A 7,500-nucleotide genomic window follows, 5' to 3' on the forward strand; every position below is an offset into this window, starting at 1 on the left:
GTCAAGAGTCATGAGTGTTCAAAGGTTGTGAGTTGCCAAAGGGTGTCAGGGACCAAAAGGTACGAGGTACCAAAGGTTGCGAACATCAAAAGGTACGAGGACCAAGAGGCACGATTGGCCAAAGGGTGCATGTTCCAAACGGTGTCTTTCGGGACAGGTTAGGACCCATCCTTATGGATCAGCCTATGGCTTGTCTAGTTAAGACAAGGTCACGGTTTGTCTAAGCCAAGGTAGAGTCGCAAGGTCTGACCGGTTGCTAAGCCTTCCGGATTAGGCTTGAGGCTTACTAGGCCGATTGGATCCAGGCCTAAGGCCGGATCAGGTAAGGGAGTCCGTTGGGCCATTGAGCCGGACTCCATTGGCCGGTCGCACCTAGATTCTATCCGGATAGACGGATTGGTCTTTGGGGACGATCCGGATCTGTTCGTGTGTTCTGTTATCTATTCTGGACTATCTATCTGATTCTAAGTCAAGGGGTGGTTGGTTGAATGACTTAGGATACGGTAGGTAGGTTCATACGTTTTATGATTATGTTGACTGAGGTTTATCTAAGTTCTAGGAACCAAGCCAAGCATTGTAGAATCAATCCGTTCTATTCTCGGTTATGATTAATGCTTATCTGGTTGTGGTTTCAGGAACTAAGGATGGTTCTGGTCAAGCCAAGGAGCCGTGAAGGCTCGGTCAGTGAGAGGCTGTGTAACGTGTGGTTAGATGATGCTAGGGATGAACTAGTGATTGTCTATGAGACTGTTAAGAAGTTGTGTATTGAATCTCATGTTTCTAAGTAATACAAAGTTTATACATTGTTATTCCGCTGTGCAATCTGTTCCTTTGTTTATGAACCTCATATTCGAATATGACTTAGTAACTAATAGACTTAAAAATGGATCAAACAAGCAGAGAAATTAATAAGTAAGCCTGCGGACTCCATCAGGTCGAGAGGCCAGGGTTCGGGTCTTACAAGTTGGTATCAGAGCATGCTTGATTCTAGGATAGTTGGGTTAGGCAGTCCACACACACACACACGCAGCCAGCTGATTAGGTCTCACGGTGAGGTTTGATTGCTTAGTCTAGGGATTGTTTTGTTCTGTTTATGTTAGTGTGTTTCGTACTAACATTGTCTGAATCCTTAGGCTGGAAAAAGCAAATCGGGAAAGTCCCGAAAGAGTAAGAAAACAGCCGGTCAGTCTAGTCAAGTGGCCATGGACGGGACCAATCTATCCGGATTGCAAACCGATCCGGCCGCAGCTGACACTAGAGACGTGTTGCCAACTGATCAGGCTAATCTTACGGGGACGCAACAGGATGGTCAGGAACATCGGGAGAGTGATGAGGAAGTGGAATCCTCGAACGCTAACCGTGATGGTGACCAGCATGAGAGAGTGGCCGATGGAACGGCTAATGTGCCCGCAACACTGTCCAAAGAGGACTTGTTAGAGGCCATGAAGGTAATGGGGACTCAGGTTGCGGCTATGGCGCAACTGTTCACGCCACTAGTGAACTCCTCGGTTGGCCAGGCTACGCCTGTGGCTACGACCACCCCCAACACCAATGGTCCAGTTGTGGAAACGGTTGAGGTGATCGAGATCGATCCACCGGAAAAGTCTGAAAAGAAGGTGGACTATCTGAGTCTGCTTCAACATTTATCCAGGTTGGGTACGAAGCATTTCTCCGGTAGCACCGACCCTATTGTGGCAGACGAGTGGAGGAGTAGGCTGGTCCGAAACTTTCAATCAACTCGCTGTCCAGTGGATTACAGACGCGACATTGCGGTTCACTTCCTGGAAGGGGACGCGCATAACTGGTGGCTTGCAGTGGACAAGCGCACCAATGGGAGTCTGGAAAGTTTTGCGGACTTTGAAGTTGAATTCAACCGCAAATACTTCCCTGCTGAGGCTTGGGATCGTCTGGAAGCTCAGTTTCTAGATTTGGCCCAAGGCCGCAGGACCGTACGGGAGTACGAAGAAGAGTTCAACCGGCTCAGACGGTTTGTTGGAAGAGAGCTGGAGGACGAGGCAGTCCAGGTCCGTAGGTTCATCCGAGGCCTAAGGCCCGAACTGAAGACCCATTGCTCGATCCGCACTTTCAACACCGTCGGAGAACTGGTGGAACGGGTGGCTTTGCTAGAGTCTAACTTGGCTGAAGAAGCTAAGCTTAAGGCTAAGTCACAGTCTGGCCCGTCGGGCAAAACAAATGATAAAAAGAGGAAGTGGGACCAGGTGGACGGAGGTAAGACCTCTGGTGGCCGACCTACATGTCCCAAGTGTGGAAAGAATCATCCCGGTGAGTGCTGGAAGGCCATGGGGGCTTGTGTGCGATGTGGCAGCATGGATCACACGATCCAAAACTGCACTCGACCAAACCGATTCTCAGACCAGTCCAGTGGCAGCGGCTCCGTGACTTGCTTCCTATGTGGCAAGACTGGACACTACAAGTCGGATTGTCCTAAGCTACAAGGAGGACAAGGGAAGGGCCGTGGAGACACAGGCAAGTCGACCCAGAGTAGGCCGACCACAACACCAAGGGTGTATGAGCTGTCCCGGGACGACGGCGCTTCTGGATCGTTTGATTCGATCTCTGGTAATTCCTAAATTTTTCTTTTTACATTCAAGTAGAAAATGCTTGGTATGGAACCTAGAATGTCTAGGGGATTCTGATGAGGGTCTCTGTTAGGAACCCTCATGATTGGTGGTGTGGAAACCCACGTACTTTTCGACACAGGGGCTACACATAGTTTTGTGAGTCCGGGACTGGTCGGAAAGGGTCTGTTCTGTCTGGACGCTGGAGATAATTTTGGGATAGTGAGGGCGGCCGGAGGGCAAGCCATGAACTCACTAGGTCTCATGTCAAATATCCCAGTGTCAATACAGGGAAAGGTATTCCCTGTGGATTTGGTCTGTGTCCACCTAAAGAATCACGAAGTGATCCTAGGTATGGACTGGTTGGGAAAGTATCGGGCCACTCTCGATTGCCATAGAGGTCGTGTGCAATTGGAGACTGGGCTTCGACCGATCCAGTACCAATGTCTGTGTCCGGCTCAAGAGAAAGTAGTGGTTTCAGCAGTTCGAGCGATTCGGATGTTGGAACAGGGTTGTCAGTCCTTTTTGGCTACAATTACAACTACAGAGCCGGGCAGTTCTGTCTGTCTGAAAGACCTTTCAGAGGATTCGTTGGTGTCGAAGTTCCCAGATGTGTTCCAGGTACCTCAGGGTGTCCCCCCTGATAGGTCGGATCCATTTACGATTGAACTAGAGCCAGGGACAGCTCCGCTGTCCAAGAGTCCGTACCGGATGGCTCCGGCCGAGATGGCCGAGCTAAAGAAGCAATTGGAAGAATTGCTTGACAAGGGGTTCATACGGCCAAGTAGCTCCCCTTGGGGTGCACCAGTCCTCTTCGTGAGAAAGAAGGATGGTAGCATGCGTCTGTGCATCGACTATCGAGGGTTGAACAGGGTCACTGTGAAGAACAAGTACCCGTTGCCCAGGATAGACGAACTGTTGGATCAACTCAAAGGAGCCAAGTGGTTTTCCAAGATTGATTTGGCTTCAGGGTATCATCAGATCCCTATAGAGCCAAATGATATTAGGAAGACGGCATTTAGGACCAGGTACGGTCATTACGAGTTCGTAGTGATGCCGTTCGGTCTGACCAATGCACCTGCCGCTTTCATGAAAATGATGAACAGCGTGTTCCGAGATTTCTTGGATGAATTCGTGATCATCTTCATTGATGATATCCTAATTTATTCCAAGGATGAGGAATCTCATAGGAAACACTTGAGAGCCGTGCTGGAACGATTATGAGAACACAAACTCTATGCTAAACTCAGTAAATGTTTGGCAGAAGAGTATTGGGTTCCTCGGCCATATTGTTTCCGATCAGGGCATCTCGGTGGATCCAGAGAAGATCAGGGCAATCAAGGATTGGCCCCGACCATGCAGTGCTACGGAAGTCAGAAGCTTCTTAGGGCTGGCAGGTTACTATAGAAAGTTTGTGAAAGGATTCGCAAGCTTGGCTCAGCCTATGACGCGGCTGACTGGGAAGGACGTTAAGTTCACATGGGCTGAAGAGTGTGAGGAATGTTTCTCCGCACTTAAGAACATGCTGACTAGCGCACCCGTCCTAGTGCTTCCGGAGGCCGATCAACCATATGTGGTCTATACGGACGCGTCCATCACTGGACTAGGTTGCGTATTGACCCAGCATGGGAAAGTCATTGCCTATGCGTCCAGGCAGTTGAGGAAACATGAGGGAAACTACCCCACCCATGATCTCGAAATGGCTGCGGTAGTATTCGCCTTAAAGATTTGGCGATCATACTTGTATGGCGCCAAAGTTCAGATACTTACGGACCATAAGAGTCTTAAGTATATATTCACCCAGCCTGAGTTAAACTTAAGGCAGAGGAGGTGGATGGAATTCGTAGCTGACTACGATTTGGACATCACCTACTATCCGGGAAAGGCTAATCTGGTAGCAGACGCTTTGAGCCGGAAGAGGGCTGATGTATCGGCCGAACGGGAGGCGGACGACCTGGACGGTATGGTCCGTGCTCTGCGGCTGAATGTGCTGACTACGACAACCGAAGCTTTGGGGTTGGAGGCGGTTAACCAAGCCGACCTGCTTACTCGAATCCGGTTGGCTCAAGGTCAGGACGAGAACCTGAATAAGGTTGCTCAGAATGATAGGACGGAGTACCAGATTGCAAAGGATGGTACCATCCTAGTAAACGGTCGGATCAGTGTTCCTAATGATAGGAGTCTAAAGGAAGAGATTATGAGGGAGGCTCATAAGTCCAGATTCTCGGTTCATCCTGGTGCGACCAAGATGTACCAGAACCTTAAGAAATTCTATCATTGGATCCGTATGAAGGCAGATGTAGCGGAATGGGTGGCCAAGTGTTCCACTTGCCAACTCATCAAAGCAGAACATCAGGTGCCTAGTGGGTTATTACAAAGCTTGCCTATTCCGGAATGGAAATGGGATCACATCACAATGGACTTTGTGACCGGGTTCCCTACCACGAGGAATAAGAAGGATGCGGTTTGGGTTTTGGTTGATCGACTAACCAAATCAGCACACTTCCTGGCTATCAAGAAGTCGGATGGGGTAGATCAGATTGTACGTAAGTACATTGATGAGATCGTCCGACTACATGGTGTGCCGGCAAGCATAGTCTCGGATAGGGATTCAAGGTTCACATCTTACTTCTGGAAGGCTTTCCAAAAGGCCTTAGGAACAAGGGTGAACATGAGTACAGCCTATCACCCACAGACGGATGGACAGTCTGAACGTACGATCCAGACATTGGAAGATATGTTGCGAGCATGTGTTCTAGACTGGGGTGATTCCTGGGAGAAACATCTACCTCTGGTAGAATTTGCTTACAACAATAGTTTCCATAGTAGTATTGGCATGTCGCCATACGAAGCTCTGTATGGGCGTCCATGCAGGACACCCTTATGCTGGACCCAAGTTGGGGAACGCAGCATGATTGGTCCGGAGATTGTCGAAGAGACAACCGAAAAGATCAAGTTCTTGAGGGACAAGATGAGACAGGCACAAGATCGCCAAAAGAACTATGCAGATCGAAGAAGGAAAGATCTCGAGTTTCAAGTAGGTGACTTGGTGTATCTCAAAATGATTACCTTCAAAGGACGAGTCCGAATTTCCGGGAGACGGAAGTTAGACCCGAGATACTTGGGGCCGTTCAAGGTCATTGAAAGAGTTGGGATGGTGGCCTACAAGTTGGACTTGCCGGCCAAGATGGACGCATTTCATAATGTGTTCCACGTCTCCCAACTTCGGAAATGTTTGACGGACCAAGACATCGCTCTTCCTGCCATTCCAGACGATCTTGGTAAGAACCTAACCTTGGAAACGAGGCCAGTTCAAATCATAGATAGGATGGAAAAAGCAACAAGGAAGAAGACGGTCCAGATGGTCAAGGTCGTCTGGGACTGTAATGGTCAGGATATAATCACTTGGGAGACCGAAGCTAGAATGAAAGCAGAGTACCCAGAGTGGTTGGATCAGTTTGTTTCCGAGGAAGCATTCGATTCGGATTCGAGGACGAATCCATCCCAAGGGGGGGAGACTTGTCACGCCCCCAATCCTGAATAGGATTGTTGGGACGGCCATGGTTCGAGGAAACGTACAAGCCAGTCTTAAGACATCAAGGCAAGCGTTCCATGGTCGAGAAAGAAGGTTAAGGATATAAGGAAACTTAGACTTAACCTTATACGAGCTAAGAGACAGCTAGGACGAGTAAGACGGTAGCTAGGACGAAGTGGACGAGTAGCTCGGCCAGCTCAAGGAAGCTAGGTTCAGTTTACTCCAGCTCAGTCCCTACTAAGTCAGCTCCACTAGCTGGACTACTAGCTCACTCAGCTGAGGCAGCTGAGAGTCAGCTCATCTCAGCTAGACGGACTGTCCGGGCTTTAGGCCGATGGTCCGGGTTTGGGTCAGTGGCGGGCTGGGAGGTCCGGCCATGAGGCCATGGGCGGTTGGGTCCTTGGGCAAGGCTGTGGGCTGTGTCCAGGAGTCCTGGGGCGTGGGTTGGGCTTGTGGCCGACCCCAAACCCAATCAGAAAGGGCGAAGGGATGCAAGTGGCCAAAAGGGGGCAACTCTTGGCCGATGGTGCCCATTCGCTAGCAAGTCGTGCCTGTTCGTGGGGCAAGACTTACCCCCTCGTTTCTATAAATATGGGGGCTCTCTGGTCGATTTCATTATCCAATTCCAGAGTAAAATACTGAGAGAAAAACGTAGAGAGAAAGAAAGAGAGAAAGAGAGAGTTCCGGCCAAGAGAAAGGCCGATTGTGGTGGTGTTGTGTTCCGGCGACTCTGATCGTTTGAGAACTAACTCTGGTCAAGAATGGGAGATCAAGACAAGGAGAAGAGCATGGAGAACCCAGACGTGGTTCACAAGGTATGTGATGGGCCGTGGCTCCATCAGACCGAACGGACGGTCCATGCGACCGCACCGCGGCTCTGCTCGGTTCCTAAGTCCCATCCGGCTCTCCTTATCTATTTCAATTCGTTTCTCTTCTCTTCTCTCTGGTTAAACACGAAAGGTTGTGTTGGTTGAGTCCAAGGGACACGTCCCTAGGCTTTGGCCGAACATAACCAGACCGCTAGCCTTGACACGGGTCGGTTAGACGGATGATCCGATCGCACCAAGACTGGGCGGTTAGGACGAACGGTTGGGAATGACCCAAAGGGCACGAGTTGTCAAGAGTCATGAGTGTTCAAAGGTTGTGAGTTGCCAAAGGGTGTCAGGGACCAAAAGGTACGAGTTACCAAAGGTTGCGAACATCAAAAGGTACGAGGACCAAGAGGCACGATTGGCCAAAGGGTGCATGTTCCAAACGGTGTCTTTCGGGACAGGTTAGGACCGATCCTTATGGATCAGCCTATGGCTTGTCTAGTTAAGACAAGGTCACGGTTTGTCTAAGCCAAGGTAGAGTCGCAAGGTCTGACCGGTTGCTAAGCCTTCCGGA

The sequence above is a fragment of the Brassica napus genome, unplaced genomic scaffold (genome assembly GCF_020379485.1).
Source record: "Brassica napus cultivar Da-Ae unplaced genomic scaffold, Da-Ae ScsIHWf_2594;HRSCAF=3342, whole genome shotgun sequence".
In the NCBI taxonomy this organism is placed as follows: domain Eukaryota; kingdom Viridiplantae; phylum Streptophyta; class Magnoliopsida; order Brassicales; family Brassicaceae; genus Brassica; species Brassica napus.